Raw genomic sequence first — 18,034 nt, 5'->3', positions numbered from 1 at the left:
TTCACTCCTGATGACTTATTTGTATTTCTGTCTTTTTAGAGCCTTTTTCACCCTGGAAAATCCTAAAGAAATTTTAAAACACATTTACGAATTAAAGGCTGTTTCTACCAACTTTTTGTCATGCAGGTGCTTCATGAAAATTTGCACTTTAAAAATCATGGTGATGACTGACATGAATGTCTGCAGAGGCAAGCACCATTCTTCTATTCTAAGTAGTAAGTACATTTACCTAGTGCACCATATACATTGTCTGCAAGATAGGAGGTTACATCTGTAAAACAGGCATCAAGAGAGCTGATAAAAATTTTAAACAACCTGAGTGACAAACACAGGTCACCTTCAGATGCCTAACTTTTTGTTATAAGTGCCATTTCATGTTTCATGTCCCAGCAACATAAAGATATGAGGATTACTTGAGATATTATCGATCCTCTGCATTTTTCCAGTTCATCACTATGTGCTCCTTTCATGTACAGATGATATATCAGAAGATTTAAGGAATTCTGACTCAAGCCTTGATATATGTAGGCAGAAAGATAAAATATTGTCTAAAAGGATTTTAGATGAGTTTTCCAAAAATCTTACATATAGAAAAAAATATTTTGTAATCAGAGACTGGCATGTTAAATAAAACTCATAAGGATGTATAAGACAGAAGCAATATTCTGGGCAAGTATGGGCATTCCAACCTGCTGGTATAGTAGAAACTATAGACTGACATTTCTACAGTGACTAAAATCCCTTGAGGCTTAATGTAATTCAACCTGCTTTTCTTAAGGAAGTATGTTCAGTGTAGGTTTTGGCAACATTTTATTTTTCACACATGATGAATTAACCAGCAAAACATCCTGCTCTTTCTCAAACAGATGAAATAAACTGTATGATTTTCCATGAGAGTTTTTCTCCTCAATAGAAGATATTTTAAAAAAAAGAAAAGAGAAAAAAAGAAAACACAGAACAAGACCCAATCTAATCTCCATTGAAAACATGATGTTTGGTAGAATATTCATTCTCATGGGAACTGAAATGAGATACCAACTTCTAACAGGTTTTTTTGGGTGGGATTTTGCATATCCATTGTATCTGCAATTTTGGGTGTTTTTCATGAATATAAGTGCCCCCACTGACTAGGATGACTTAAAAACCTCAGTCACTCACTACTCCATGTCTTCTAGCCTATAAAAGAGGCTGGGTGAGAAAGACACATGGCTGAAACTCATGGCGTTCCCGGAAAACATTTCTGATTCTCTCACAGATGCTCTGCAAGACATGAGGCAAGTCAGCGTCAACCTGCTGCAAAATCTAACTCTGGACTGAGTTTATGCATCACCTTTCTATAAAATGAAGAGTGATGGTTTAGAATAGAAAGTCTTCAGGGCAAGGAGGGTGATTTAGCAAGTAGTTGTAAATTTCCTGGCATGTTGGAAGCCTGATTTCAGCATTGGCCTCCAGGCAAAATTTAAAGGTAACGCAAGAGACAATAATAAACTTTGCTGCAGCTTCCCTGTGGAGCACCTGGGTGCTACTGGTGATCTTTATCTGACTCTCTTGTCTGTTTGATGGCTACTGCATTGCTTGCAAAGTGCTAAGAGTTAAACTTAATAATGGTAGTTTCATATACCGACATGAAAAAAGTAAAATAATTCACATAAGTGATATCAAAACAGGTGTCAAAGGCCTCTGATCAAGCCCCACACATCTCCAGTGGAACAGTGCTACAGAATATGCAGTTGTTAATGGAATTTTTGAAGATCGTTCCAGAATAGGAGAGGCAAGAGCTGAAATTTTGCTTCCTCATCAGTAGTGACACTTGGATAAGCAGGACTTGTTTCCATGCAAAAGAAGATGCTAAGCACTTAATATAATAATTTGCATGCTGGCCTTTTATTGTTTTGTCCTTCTTCTGTGACTCCTATTCTCTGGATGCATAAGTAATAAGTAATTTTTTCTGGGTCCTTGTACCATGAAAAAATCACAGCTCCCTTCCAAACAAGTTGTTTTGAAGTCGTCAGGCAGAGTGAAGCTGAAAGAACAATGATGGCTGGAACCATAGGCTGAAAACACCTTTGAAACATGGTTGTACCCAGAAAAATGAGAAGACCTGGGTACTGTCATTCAAATAACTAGATCTGAACAGGTCTGAAAGAAAAGGCCAAAGATACGGCTAGTCCTGAATAACAGCTGTTCTAAAATATGTATTTCTGTCATACAGAAGAATTTCATTTTATGTTCTATGTCTGTAATATTGTTTCTTTTAACTGCAGAAGGGGTGGATAGAGTGATTCTGGTGTAAGACAGTGTATATAAAATCTATTGGTGTTCCAGTTTAAAATAAATGTGCTATACTGTTTTAAAATACCTGTCTATAAAGTCAGTCTTCATATTCTCTGCCATCCAGTTTCAAAACAGACACAGCATATCCTCTTAAGTACAAGGAATCAAGAACTGTTGAGTAGATAATGATCTCAACATGAATGTGCTTGTAGCAGCAAAACCAGTTTCTATGCAGAGATGGACATTCTGTGGTGCTGCCATTGAATATTGTCATTTTCATGCAATTGCTAACATGGGAGTCTCCCCACCCTCTACTAGCTTGCTGAAAACAGAAGTCACATGATACTCAGATACTTAGTTGATTTTTTACTTATATTTCAAGATGTATCCCCTATTCAAGTCTGGGCCAAAAGATAATAAAACCCATGTCTTTTCAGATTTAGGAAATTAGTATGCTTTATCTTCCACTACGGAAGCCACTTTCTGTGTGACTTGTTCATGCAGCTCAGTGATCAGGCACTAGAAATATCAGGCACAAATGAATTCTTATTTTCTTTTGGTGACAGTCCCACCTACAAGCTGTGATCGCCATGCCTTTTCTGGGGTCACTGAAAGAGTAAGCCTTGATATCTGAGCCTTCATGGATGACGATATCGTATCCACACACATGCTCACGTTGCTGCACATTTCTGTTTTTTCCCTTAAGCTTTGGAAGCACTAATGAGAAGCTGAAGTGCTCTGCCCTAGCCAAGAGTATGTAAACCCCAAAGAGTTGAGGTTCTAAATAAGAAAGAAAAAGTAAAGAAAGTAGTGGGTGAAAGGAAGCACCAGTGGCCCAGTTTGATCAATGAGAATCAATTTGAAGAGATGTTAAAGGTCAGTTTCAAGAGGTACATATGCACAGCAAGACCTTCAGAGGTAGCTAGACTAGTTAAATTCCTGAACTATTCAGTGAAAGAGTTACCTGTGGGTAGGGTCAAGTTCCAAAACACAGTTCCTCTACATCCATAACTGGAGGCGAGATCTGAGGCAGGTTAAAATCAGAACACATCTCTTGCACCTGTGACAAACAGAAGCTTAATACAGTAATCAGCTTTGGAGATTGCTATTTGGTGCTGAGACTGGCTTTGTATAGCAAATACTCTGGCTGGCTAATTTTCTCCTGCTTCATTAAGCCACATCTCTTGCAGGACACAACCATTCTCTTCCTGGAGAAGACCCAGCATCTTTCTTCCTTAAGTGTTAGCAAGGTACAGTTTTATTATCAGAAAACATCTGGGCTCATGTGTATTACAGCATTGTTGCTATGGGCTAGCTAATCAAATCAATATACAATCCAAAAGGAGACCAGCAAAGTCTATTTTCTGGATATTTTGATGTGTGTTGAGTTCAAGTAAGAATCATCCCAGGTTCAAGATGGAAAATCCTAAGTACTCTTGGAATCCCTTGAAACTCTCAGCTTTCAACTATCTGTATTCCTTGTCCTATTAATTCTTGTATCTTCTTATCATTTCTCCTCACCTCCCCAACATCCTACAGATACTGGATATTAGCTCCAGCCACAGCTCTACAACTGTGGGTAAGCCTGACTGCCTTGACACCTTGCAAGAAGTCAGTGGGAGAGTTTGTCTCCCTCTTCTCAGCAGGCTCTGCTATCTCTGTACCACACCACCCATTAGTTCTGTTTCCCAGGGTGGCACCAACTGACTTGCTTTATATTTAGCTACAGCATGTCTCATGATGTTTCGGAATGTCCTCAGGTAAACTTACTAACTCCTCTGTCAATCCCATGAGTCAAGCCAGACTGCTTCTGCTGTCTCACATGCTAAAAAGGTTAGTCCTCAATAATCTTTTCTGATCAGAAAAGCCTGTGTATTAGACGAGATGACCACGCCTACCTTAACACATCTGCTTGCTTGAGCTTTTCTCAGTCAAACAGCCAATAAGCCTCCAATAACCAAAGGAAAGGAATAGATGTTCCCACATAGAGCTGCAATTCCCTACACTGCAAAGAAAAACTGTATTATAAGGTCTCTTCTTCAGCTAGATCTGAGGACACAGGACGGACAGCCCAGAAGTCAGAATTAACTTCTCATTGCTAGGGTGTCTTCCACAGACAGCCAGAGCTGGAAGAAAAGATACAATCCCAACTGGTCACCAAGATATATCACGAGAGAAGGTGGGATCTGTCTAGTTTCCATTATATTACCATTGTCTTGTCTCCCCATAACCCTATAATCTCAGTTCTATTCACAGAGATACAGGTAAGATAGTGAGTAGCTTATCTTGGAAGTGCGATTTCCATGACACTAGAATTTGATCATTGCCAGGATCAAAGATCAGCTTGGCCAAATAGACTGAGCAACGTGGGCATCTGTGAGAGATCTGCTAAAAGGCAGCTGCAGCTGGGGAAGAGCTAACTTTCAGTAGGAAACAAAACCATGAAAAGCAGGTGTAAAACAGTAAGATATGACATAGAAATACAGGGAGGTGGACTTCCTCTCTCCTGGATGTGGATCACAGGTCATTTTTGTTTTCCCTTCAGCCACACCTTGCTTGTTTGTGTGATCCTTTCACATAACCAAGAAGGAGGTAGGGGTTCATGAAAGGCAGGATATATGGGGCACAGTAGACTGGAGAAATGTAGTGAAATGTCTGTGGAGCAAGATAGAGGATAAGACCATATCCCTCCTTGATGGATCCATCCTGCTTGTTACCCTCCTCTCTCCATGTACTTCTTAGGGAGCTGGCTGGTGTGTCTATACCCAAACCAATCAATCTCTGCAAAAGCTAGCACGAGAATGTTTCTGCAAACCACTGTCCTGTTTTGTGTATGCGTCACCGAGCTCTGCTTTCATCACAGCCCACTTTCTTTCCAAAGAAGCTCTCAGTTCCTCCAGTCCCAAGTGCTGACAATGATCTGCACTCTTCCCTGCTCATGCTCTGTGAATGTCTCCAGATTCACAAAACTCTTCAGCCCCCACATAGAGCCTTTGAGGAGTCCTTCCTCAAAGTTCACACCGCCTATTTCATTGTTAACTCCTCTCACCTTGATGCAGGGTGTATCTGCATTAGTACATGCTCATTATTTTATTCTTTACTTTCTCGTTTTGGTCATAACTTTCAAAATGGTTTCTGAAAGATTCAGCATCTCCGTTCCCTGTCTACCTTAATGGGTGCTTTGACTCGTGATGCTCAAACAGGCAAAAATCCCCTTGTAACACCCAGGCATGTTTTCACAATCATTCTGTCTGCCTGATGGGGTGTTGGGAAACATCTCAATTACAGTGTGCGCAAGTACTCTGTAAGAGCAAACGACTCCCAACTTTCTCTAATGTGTTAATAGGTCTACTATAGCTGTAAAAGGGAAAGAGCTCAACAGGAAAGGTAGACATGACCAGTTCCTTCCTTAGACAGTCTCATTGACTTCAGCTCTGCCACTCCGAGCCACCAAAGGCAACGGGGAAGGGAATTCAGGGGAAGTCAGCTGGGGCAATGAGCTGCACAATACCTGCACAACTTACATGTTGCAGAACAAGGCATAGGCCCAGGCAAGCCAGAGCATCACTCAGGCCTGTGAACAGCAACTGGGTGTTTCAAAGTCCAAAAATAGCTGCAGGCAGGTCTGTAGTGGTCATAGAATCACCTGCATGGTGTGGAGTGAGGAGGTCCCAGATTAATCCCTAGCTCATGAGACAGCAAGACAGCCTATGCAGGCTGATTAGGGCACACTTCTATTTCTCTCCTTGTTCTTGCTGCTTTTCACTGCCTCATTATGTCAATAACAGTGTAACAGCAACAAATGTTTTCAAGCTCACTTTTTTACTAATTTTTTTTTCAAAGTAGGAAAAGAAGCGTGTCGCATCTGTAATTTATTATGCCTCACTCTCTCTCTAGCAAAAATTGGAATGACTCTAGAAAGCCACAGATTTGGTACAAAATTCAGCCCATCAAATATCTATAGTTTTGACAATGGATGGATTTCTGTAGTTTTGTGCTGGTTTTAGCTAGCTGCCAGAAAACAGCCCTGTGGTGAAGAATGGGCTTCTGGGTTGCAATCTCAAAGGCATCTGAGAGACTCAGGCTCTTCATTTTATCTCAGACTCCAGAGGAGTTCAGTGCAGGAGCACGCACTTGTGAGAAAACCTAAAGGGAAGGTGGCCCTTTTTGCCCTGTGTTCTGAGATGCTGTCCTGAATTCTCAACTGAAATGTAAGACCAGAGAACTAAGGGTTCATTCAGGCTCTGCTACTGATTTCCTCCACAACCCTGAGAAGTGTTGTCCCTCCCGCCAATGTGTGCACCTGTAACATGGGAAGTATATAAACTTCCTAATGGCAGAGGTGGTGGGACTGAATTAATGAGTCTGTGAAGCACTGTACAAAAAAATCAAGTATGCAGGACACTTTCAGAAAAAGAGTATACAGTTGCTACATCACTGAAAAAGTCTGTATAATAGAGCGGTAATAATTAAAAACATAACACAGCAACTTGGGTTAAAGGACAATATGGATTTTAGCCAAGAAAGAAAAACCTGTACTAACAATTTGCCAAATATTTGCAGAATGCACTTTCAGACTCACTTAAATGCAGGTTCCACTGGACACCTTTGGACAAAGCTGATGTCTAGAGTAGAGCTAACAACATATTAAGATACTGCAGAAAAGGGGAGGCAGCTTGGCTGATGTTGGCATTCCCTTGCAAACTCCTAAAAGACATACAGAGACAATTACATTACATTATTTTTCTTGAGAAAACTGTTTTTTTTCTCTGACTGTACAGGAGCTAGCTCACTACCAGACACTTGTACACACACAGTTCTGTGTGTCTGAATTAATTAGCTGCCTATTAAAAGGATTTCTAAATCATAATTTATAGTTTATACTATTACAGGGCTCTCCAAAGCCATATTTTCAATAGGCCTCAGTCATGGTTTGTATTCATGAGTTACTTGGCTCAGCCAAGTGCCCTCTAGCTTGTTAGCATCCTCCATCAGAAGTCTGGAATTAAAATACTCTGAGTCCCTTATTTCAATTTTGTTTCCTTGTCTAAAGGGCACAAAAATATGAACAGGACTTCAGTAGTATTGAAAGTGTTTCTTAACCACCTGGTGATGAGCACCAGTAGTCCTGCTGATAACTCAGAACCAGAGTTCCCTTGTGTTTCAAAGGACCTGAGCTTTACTGAAACAAAACACAGTCCCAAAGACTGAGACTTTGATCTTGCCTTGACATACTCAGATATACAGTGCACCTGTAAAGGAAATAAATTTCATTCAGATTTGCAAACCCAGGAGTAAGCATTCTGCATAGTTATTTGCTTAGCTAATCCAGCCAAAGGAAAAACTTGCCTGAAGGAACATGTAAGCAGTTTGCTGAACAAAGGCTGTTTGTGTTACAGATTAATTTCCAGACTTTTTCTGGTTAAATCCCTGACAAATACTCCACAGGCTAACTTCAGTTTGTAAAACAGGTTCTGACTATGATGGTTTGTCATTAGTCCAGTTGTTAGATAGATTCCCAGCTCTATGTCAGAGCTGAGAACATTCAGTACGTAATTGGACTTTCCTTTTCCGAAAGTTTGGTGTTTATCTGACTAGAAATCGGTCATTAAAGGTCACTTTCATGAACATGAGGAAAAAAACTTGAATCTTGTGTAACTCAGGGTTATATAATAATTTTGTGGCTGAAATCATAATAGTGATTTGCTATTTTTATTGCCACATGACAGATGCCAATCCAGCTGCTATGTTCTCCCTCCAGGCGCAGCCTCCCCTCCTCCAGTGCCACCAGGAGGAGATGAGACATACGAAGGAGCTGAATATTATAGGAAAATAATCTGCTGTGAGCCAGATACTTTGGTCCCCCAAGTCTGCATAGCACTGTGTGAATGAGATAGCTAGATACTGCCTTTGTACGAGCAGTGCAAAGTTGCAGAAGCTGCTCTGACCTCTCCTGCACTGGAATCATTCCGTTCTGTATATAAAAAGAAACAGTGAATGAGTCAGAAATGGGGAGAGAGAATATGGGAAAAGGAGAGTCATGTTTCAGACCAGGAAGAGGATGGGGACGGAACACAGCTCTGCAGACCTGAGCAGTTAGTCCAGCTGTCCCTGTCACACTGCTACACAAGCAGCACGAGTTGAAATGGTTTCCTGCAGCATACAGCTAAAAGCCAGAAAGGTGCCCTGAAAACATTTGAGTGAACAGCAGAATTATGACCCCAAAGTTGTTGTGAAAAGGAGCAAATCCTTAATCACTGCTTGTCAGCTATCCCACCCTGCCTTGCCCTTCCTTGCTTAATGTGGCCTCAGGATTCTGGCAAGGAAATAAAAAAAAATAAATAATCACATCTTTGCATACTAACTATGAGTATTGCAGCATACCAAAAGCCCAGGTATAACCTTTTGCACTTTATTCTGTATGTAAGAAAATTTATCTGTAAATGACAAAATCTGGTTTTACTCACTCCTTGTGAACTTGGAAATGAAATCTTTGTTTAAGTGGTTTTCTTCTGTCATACATTCACACTGGCTTATTATTGCAGAAGAGCAGGCAAGTGCTGAGCTGAGAACATCGGTTTGCCATTGTCTGAATGGTCACAAAGTGCTGAGTTTTGCACAAAGTAACTTTTTACTTCAAAGTTTCTCAGAAGATCTGAGTTGTTTGCACAGGTTTGCTATTCTGGGGTTGCTTACAAGTGCTGAACAGTAGAAGATGTGCTTGTTATTACATGAAAGATACTAAGTGCTTAGAGGGTTGAGTTTGTTTGGTTGGGTTTTTTTGTTTTGGGTTTTTTTATGGTGCCAAGTATCAATTACACTGAAAAAACACAAACAATTGACCAAATCCCCCCCAAGCCCCCATTAAAGCTAATGCCTTAATTCTCTGTTCCATTTCCCCACTTTCTCGTGGAAAACATAAGAACTGTAAAACAAAGTTATGACATTTTCATTTAAACTGCTGGACAGGATAAAAGAGTGGAATCACAACAACTATATAGTCTTTAATGAACAATTTCTTAACCTATCTACAATTAACTACATAAAAATCTTAAAAATGATAGTATTCTGCTGCTGATGGAGAAAATCTCTCTCAATTGTCTCTCAACTGCAGGTAAATTCTGTTCTCATTTGCACTGTGTAAACAAAGTAGCTCCACTTAATTAAATTCCTGCGGTATCCTGAGGAACCATAATTTGACACTCAATTAAAAGAACTGAACATTATAGATCAGATGCAAACAACTGTCTTATTACTCTATGGAAAGGCTCTCATCCTAAAAAATGGAAGATCCAGCAGCCTTCATGCACTGTTATGCATATCAACAAGCACAAACTTTGTCTTCCTCATTTTTAACATCCTCCAAATAAAGTGAGAAATAGAATAGAAATATACAGACGAGAAGCTACATTTTGGATCTTACGAACACAGGAGATACTAATAGAGGCAACAGTTTCTATAGGAACTGTGTGCTCTGCCCTAAGGCATTTCAATGCAGTTTGGGCATTTAAATCCCCAAGATGCATATCAAAATATCACCTTTAAATAAGGAAAAAAGCAACCTAAGAATCATTTACCTCAAGGATCATTACATTAAGAGGTAAAGTTAGAACTGACATTAAAGAAGGAGAGCACTCCCATGGCAAAGTTCTTGGAATTCCTTTATAAAATTTCAAAATATTTTCTTAAAGAGGATTTGAAATTATTGCTTCATAATGGACAGATACATGCCTGTGAAGAAGCCCTGCCTTATCCATGGACACATGATTTCAAAGGGATTTTTTAGAATTATGGATGCTGAGTTAGTCCCTTCAGAGATATCTAAAGACTATGGTCTTGTCTCATAGCAAAACCTGTCTCAGAATCTAGAATTGTATTCTTTCCTTTAGAAGTATTTAATAATTTTTTATTACCTAGAACTATAAAACTTGAGGCTTTTCAGTCTAAAGATGATGTTGTATTAATGTTGTCAACAAGAAATTACTGCCTCTATGCTGTTTTCAGTTACTGTACAGTTGGAATTAATTATTATGACATCTGGTTGCTCCAATCTGTGATTCACTGAGTTCACTGTCTAGCAATTTGGTGGTCAAGCTCTGAGGAGCTAGTCTGTGAACAGGCACCACACTGTAACATTCACTCTTTGACTCTTTTTCCAGCTAAGCAACTTCTTTTCCACTGTCTTTCTTTTCTGCGAGCCTCTTTCTTCTACTGGCCAGCCTCATCTCTTTTCATAGTCTCTCTCATGCCAAAGTGCTGTGCAGCTTCTGGTACATTGCCTGTTCAATACATACATTTTCTCTATACATTTCCACATTGCTTTTATTCATTGCACATCTTCATGGAGTGATGTTTGGAATACTGTGGGTTTTCCACATTATTTGTGAAACAGGGTTCATCCAGTTCTTAGTGGGATATGAGTAAACAGAATGTAAACAACCCTTCATATCAACATCCTAGTTTACATCAAACCTCTACCGATGTCTGCAAGTGACAACATGTTTACCGATTGTTTTAGAAATATTTACAAGAGGAAGTGATAGTAAGGGGGAAAGTGACCTATAGATAAGGGTCTTCTTGGGTAAGTCTGCCATTTAAATATCTGGCCTAGGACACTCCCTCCCTCACTATACTGTAACACTAAGAAAAGCTGTGTAGATCAATAGCTGGCTGAACCGCAACTGTACAACCTGCCTGAAAGCCCCATCTGACTGTGTCCATAGCTGTCCATACATTGGAAAATGTAAGTATAACACTGGCCAGTGTTGGTGGTGATACAGCACTGGTCAGTATGCTCAGGACTGTAAAGATTCTGTCACTGTTGGTGGCAGTCTCTGCTTTTAAGTTCATATGGCATCTCATTTAACTTCAGCCTGTAGCACAACATCTGAGGACAGGCTGTGTGTTCCTACTATAGTACCCATCACCCAGGGCCACGTCTCTCATTTTGGTGTAGTGAAGCTGACAGTCAGAGTATACCCTCTCTGTGTGGCAGAGGAAAATCTGGACCCGTTTTTACAATCCCGTGCACTACAACTAGGTCAGTGAATCATAATGGTGACTCACTGTGGTGTCTGTTGATTATAAGCAGTTTGGTGGATGCCTGTTCTTGAAAAACATTGCTGCAGAGGCCAGGACTTCAGGAAACATGTTTATAGGAATGTTGGTGGTTTTGAATTTGAAATGGGATTTACAAAAAATTAACCAAAATCCATAGAAAAGCAGATTCATCCCTGTCAACTCATTCTCTGGCTCTACTGACCAAGTTCCAAGAGAGGAAGACAGGTCATCAGTTCAAGTTTGCAATCTTCAGCTGGCAAGACTTTGCATCATTACTTTGTCATGACATGGCATCACCCTGCTGTAATATAGTGTATCATACGCTGCATCTATCAGGAGCCTGATAATGACCACAGGGAGCAAAATTCTCACCTCAAATGCTTTAAAAAAAGATTTTGCTTCCATTAATGACATTTTCAAAATACATTCAAAACATTTTGTGGGTCCTATGATTTCCTATCTGAATCCATGCTTCAAGCCTTTTTCCAACAATCAGGAAGGTGAAAAAAATATAACTGAGATTCTCCACTGCTCCAATACACCAAGGAACCTTGAAGTAATATAGTAACTGTAGAAAGTCTTGCCATGAAATTGTGAAATTTGGCAATACTGACAAACTGGAGGGTGGTTTGCTGCTCCCTCATAGTTAGCTCATAGGAGCATTCAGCCAGGCGAGAAGACTGAGTTACTACACAGACTCCTTTGGGCCCACTTTGTGACATGGTGTCTATGTAACAACTCATATGTTTCCATGGTTTTATTAAACATGACCAGACTTTGAGCCTTTGAGACAGCATGAACTCAAAATTGTTGGTTTTTTTGCTTTCTTTATTGTAACTTTCATAATTTATGAAACTAAAATCCATTTTTCCCCCTTCTAGTGTTCCCTGGGTCTGTGCTACTGGGGTGGAGGTGGGGGTGCAACACTGCTGGGCAGCTAATTTTGGGAATTCTTCAAATTCTGTGTATCCAGTCTCAGGAGAAAGGATTGATTTGCATTACTTGATTGTGACTGATTTAATTGATTAACTTCTTTCCCAGGAGTATAGTGCCTTGTAACTGGCTTTGGGAGCAGAACCTTTGACTTTCCTATGCAAGTAACATGTTCAGAAGGTAAAGAACAAAAAAAGGCTATCTGAGCAATGCAGTTAATTAGAAACCAAATTTTGCAGAACAGTTCTGATCTGCCAGCTGCAGTCCTGACTGTGGTCCTCAAACTCTGATAGTCAAATCCTTGGGCTTTCAAACTTGTGACAGACACATCACTTCCCCTGCAGATGACTTCCACTTATTAACAACAGGAAATTGTCTCTGCAAGAGCCACGTGCTTTGCTTGGAGCACCAGATTTGGCAGCCTGTAGGAAGGAACACTTCCTCTTAGACCTCAGAGGTCTTCAGTGTAGTGCTCTGACATGCTGGTTCTTCTATTTTGATCACTGTATCTCCTTCCCACTGCAAATAACCAGCACTAAGATAGGTCCATCACTGTAACATTCACTTGTGGAAAGAAAAAACAAAAGGCCTCCAAACCATTAAAATGCAAGATATATATCAATGCTCCTTTGGAGTTACACAGAGCTTGCCTGCATTAGTCAGTAACAGGTTCTTTATTAGTGTGTCCTCTACTATACTGTTACTAAGGGGCTACTGCATCACTAACACATCTATGTACCAGGTCTATTGCAATGTCTGCAGAACATGGATTCTTCTCAGTAACACACTGATGTCAGAACTACCAATGACCAATAGTGCCTGGGCGATAGTTTGGGTGATAAAACTTAGGTCTAGCAAATCTGGCATATTCTCTTGGTGAAAGTTACGGACTTGTACATGGGAGGATACATGGTCCCTTAAAGGGCACACTTCCTAAGCCTTAGTCCAAAGTTCTTTACTAACAGTGAAATAATAAAGCAACTAATTAGAAGCACCTAGAAGCACCATCAGATGTAACTAATGTTACATCTGATAGCTGCACTTCTATTACAATAGCTTATTTTTACTGTCTGGGTTATCTTGGCAAAGGTCTGATTCAAGCCATATGGAAAGGAAGAATTCTAAAAACTCTGTAATGCTGCTAGCTCTTTCTGTAGAAAAATGTTCTCAGGGGATGGGGACAGGGTTCAAATGTGTAGTGATTTTACGTCTTCCCATTTCTGTGAAAAGAAGTGACAGCCTGTGACTAAGGAGGTCAATCACACAATGGTAGTAAGAAATAGAGACTCTCCACCTTGGAAAGATGGTGGGGCAATATCTGTAAATAAGTCATTGATGATCCAATGCCTGTTCTCAAAAGAGAGGATGGCTGGAAAGTGACAAGTGGGTTTTTGAATGGGAGCTATGAATAAAAAAATTGAATATGGACATGAACATAAGAGTTTAAAAAACATTATCCACCCTTCATTGAGTTGTTTTATTGTCTCACCTCCTGTTTTTGCTTAGTTGTCATGACTGCGAGAGCAAATATGGAAGAAGGCACAAAAATTTCCCCAAATACAAACCCTCTGCACTACATATGTTGCTCACTGCATTGTAGCCACTCTACAATAAATTACTTTTACCCTGAATGTCTGGCTGCCCTAATCTCATTGACAGTGCTGGCACTTCTCCATCTGTTCCAGCCTGACTCCATGGTATTTATATTCAGGAGTTTTGACAACTTTATCTTCTAGATTTGCATGTCTGCGTATGCAAGCTGCTAAAAATAATCAGATTGTTTCTACTCTACCATGGTCGATGGGTGATAAACAAGAATTTGAGGAGAAATTCCTAAAACTGCCAGGGTTACACAGTATCATGATGAAGTATAAACACTGCAGATTTTTTTTTCCAATTAAAATACTTTAAATGCATAAACCGTCGTTCAGAAATGCATTTAAGCAGATTTTTAATTTCCAACACATATGACTTATAGGCAGGTCTGAAAAGGCGTGATTTCTTGAATCAAGCCAATGTGCATTTTAATTACACAGTGCACTCATACCATACTGACTTGATTATAAAATAATCTCAAATTTAAGATTATGCTTCATTTTGTAAGATCAGAGATGAAAAATGAAGAAGATGTTATTAACATTCACTTTGCTTTGCTGCTCACGGTCCTCCTGCCCCTGCAGTTTCTGTACTATACACACAGGGGGTCTTCCCCAGTACTGTCCACAGCCCCACACAACAGCTTCCCCTCCTGATCCCACCGGGCTCCACAGAGCTGGTTAATCCAACTCTCTGTACCACCCTACGGCTCCCCAGAGCACTAGACTGAGATGATGCTAACAGAGAAGGGGGAATGCAAAAGTGTCCCCCTGACTATATAATAATGACTGAAGAAGGTTGGACTATATCCACCACTATCCTCTCCAACAGGGATTATAAAATCTACATCTTCACAGGAATGGGAACAGGCTAAGCAAACAGGACAGTTTCGCCCTAATGCTCTCTCAGCCTCCATATATTTTCAGTTTCATCCTGTGTGGCTGCTAGGTATTTTGCTGTACCTCCCTAGTCATGTAATTATAAATTGCATAAGGGGCTTCAGCTGAAGCTGAAAACACTGTGTTACTGGAGTAGCGTCTGCTCTTAAGCACATCTTGTTTGGGTTTATTGCAGAAATCCATTCTGCTCCCAAGTAAGCCTAAGGCCTGCTAACAAGAGCCAACACAGCTTTGTCAGGAACAAATCATGTCAAACCATGTTTCCTTTGTGGTGCAGGAGACTACTGACCTCTCAAAGTGGAGTTAATAGATCCATTTCCAGCACAATCCCATATGATATTCTCATAAGGAAACTAGTGAAATACAGTCTAGATGGACACTGCTATGGCGTGGCATACATACAGTAGTCATCTGTGTTTTACTTGCAAATAGGGAACCCATTTAAGTCAGTTCCCACAGGACTGGTACTAGCCAATGTTCTCATTGACAATTTGGATGACATATTGGAGATTACAGTTCTAACATCTGTCACAGTGCAAAACTGGGGGGAATTGCAAGCACTCTGTAGAGCAGGACAAAATTTCAGAATTGTTTTGATTAGGATAAGAGGAAGTTTGAACGCAGTAAGATGAAATTTAAGAAAGAGAGGTGCAAACTACCACCCTTGAAGAGGAAGAATGAAAGCACACAAATTCAAAATGAAAAATAATTGCTTACTAGCAAAAGAGCAGTGAAGCACTTGGGCAAAATGTCACACACTGAACAGGGATCAACAATATGATGGCTACAAAAAAGGTAAATCTCAGCTTGTTCCAAATTATTGGTTTTGTTGTGGATTAGAGAATGGAGGTGAAAATCCAATGCTTTTGACTGCTGGTGAGGAGGAGTATGGTATTGTTTTAAAGACAAACAAAATAAAGATGTAGGCAAACTGGACAAAGTCCAGAGAAGGGCAATATGAATGATAAATCAATTAGGAAACATGCCCTAGAAGGAAAGGCTGAAGAAATTGGGATGATAGAGTATGGAAAAGAGACAACTATGAAGGACCATGAGAAAACACGAAGGTAAAAGGCTTCTAATATATGAAAGGATACTGAACTCTTCTCCACCTTTAGCAGTAGGAAAATGAGAAGTACAACATGCAGAAGCTGAGGTTTAGTACAAACACTGCAATGCTATGGAAAAAACTGTTAAGGAAGTTAGCTGGAGAGGTTTTAAGTCCCATTCACCAGAGGTTTGAACACAAATGTGTCTCAGGAATTTATAACTGTTTCTATCTGTTTATAAGTAATACTACCTTAGTGAGGAGGTTACATGACCTCTCAAAGTTCTCTTTCATTTTCACATTTCTGGGATCATTTTATCAAACAGGAAAATATAAGCATATAAGGATTATGATGACTTCCCTAAAATGAGATAGACTAGAAAGAACCAAGAGAGAATACAGATCATGAGACTTTAAATTATCTGCTGTAAGCAATACCTCTTCTCCCCACTATGCACACAGCTCTAAGTACTGAGCAAATTGATATGCATTCCCAAAACTCTCAAGGAAATTCCCAGCTTCCTCCTCCTTTTTATACACTGTACATTAAGTGTTAAGACTGGTAACTTAATGTTGCTGAACATCAGATGAACTGTGGGACAGTTATGGCAGTAATTCTAAATAGTCTCACATTTTTATAGGGATTATGGATAGAGAATGTGAGGCTGCCTTTGTCTGCCAAGGACACCTATTCCTTTGTGGTACTTGTAGACCTGTGAAAGAATACATGAGTCCTCTGTGTCAACATTTGTAAGTCATTCTGCCCACCATGAAGAGAAGAACCATCACAGCAGTGACAACCTAGAGCCATACCTAAATTCCACTTCGGGCATGGAGGCAGCTCTTTGTATTCCTTTTCTCAGTCATCGTTAGCACAGCCTCTGCAGGCTGGCCTGAGAGATAGACAAGTAGCAGATTTCTTATCCTAGCACATTAAATGTTCTTCAGAGCAAACCAGAGTAACCTGGTTTTGTTTTATTTTTTTTGTTTGTTTTAATTGCCATAGAGTTGATATGGGTTGGGTTTTCATTGGGTGATGTTTTAAAAACTAGTTTGTTCTTGACCAAGGACTGTTCAATATTTTCAAAACAGCAAGAAGGGTGGAATAGAGATTATCATTATTCAACATACAGGGCTCAAATACTAGTGAAGATTAAGTTAGAACTTAAGGCAATTTTGGCAAACTCGAAAAACAATTAAAAAAAAAAGAATGCAAATCTCTTTTGGCAAATACAAGAAAATGAGCTCCAATGAGAAGATGGCACTGGCTGGGATACTACTGTCCTGGCAGCAGTTCCGTGAGAATAGATCTCAAGGTCATTCACAGAAGATGAGTCAAAAACATCATCCTGCTGTGAAAAATGCAGGTATTGTACTGAAGTGTCTACATTGGAGTATGGCCTGTACAACACATGAAATAATCCTGCTTCACTATCCATTTAGGCACTCATAAATCCTCAGCTGAAACACTGGGTGCAGTTCTAGGTGTCAAGAAGGACATGGGCCAGTAAGAGAGAGAAGGACACCAACTAATGCATTCAGAGGTTCAGGAAACACTGCCTGTGAGCAGAGATCAGACACACACTGCATCAGTCACACAAAAAGGCAGGAGGGGGGATGCCACAGCAGTGTTAAAGTACATGAGGAGTGTAGAAATAAAATGTTTAAATGCCTGTGGTAGACAGGAAGAACTAATGGATTTCAGCTGCAGTGACTGTAATCCAGCTTTTCATCAGAATAAACTGATGAGGAGTATACACTGTCTTTATTATCATTGGTTTTTTGAACCAGGTGAAACAAAGTTGTAAATGGAGTGACCCTGCTTTTGGACAGAGGGATGAACCTAAGGTTCCTTTGAATATGATTTGTTTTACAATTCAATGAAAAAAAGAGTAACACAGGACATTGTATTGTAGATGGTTCATTCCTGAATTTAAGACTATAAAAGAAAACAAATCTAAAAAAGTGATGTACATCCCTCTGTCTCTCAGACGACTTCCTTCTCACAAGACCATGAGGATGTGAATATTATCAATTCCTGTTATGATATGCAGAAACATAAAAATACTAACATGGGAAAAAAAGAACCTCAAGCAAATCATCCTTTTCCTCTTTAATCTTTGACACAAGTTCCTTCTGTCCAACAGAAAAAATAATTTCTCTGGTTTATGCCTATTATGGAAATGGAGAAGTGTTTGACACACTAACAGCAAATCTTTCTAAG

General features: G+C 39.8%; 1 long non-coding RNA gene across 1 annotated transcript in view; it reads right to left on the bottom strand.

The window, feature by feature from the left end:
* Window positions 1-3,247: 3,247 nt before the first annotated feature.
* Window positions 3,248-18,034, bottom strand: part of LOC141925869 (uncharacterized) — a 106,685-nt gene continuing 91,898 nt past the window's right edge. Inside the window, exon 4 of the long non-coding RNA XR_012623975.1 lies at window positions 3,248-3,334. This is a non-coding gene — a long non-coding RNA (uncharacterized LOC141925869). The remainder of the gene's footprint in view (window positions 3,335-18,034) is intronic.

The sequence above is a fragment of the Strix aluco genome, chromosome 7 (assembly GCF_031877795.1).
Source record: "Strix aluco isolate bStrAlu1 chromosome 7, bStrAlu1.hap1, whole genome shotgun sequence".
NCBI classification, from domain to species: Eukaryota; Metazoa; Chordata; class Aves; order Strigiformes; family Strigidae; genus Strix; species Strix aluco.
The sequence above is the reverse complement of the archived record's forward strand: the minus strand, read 5'-3'. Positions and strand labels throughout refer to the sequence as shown.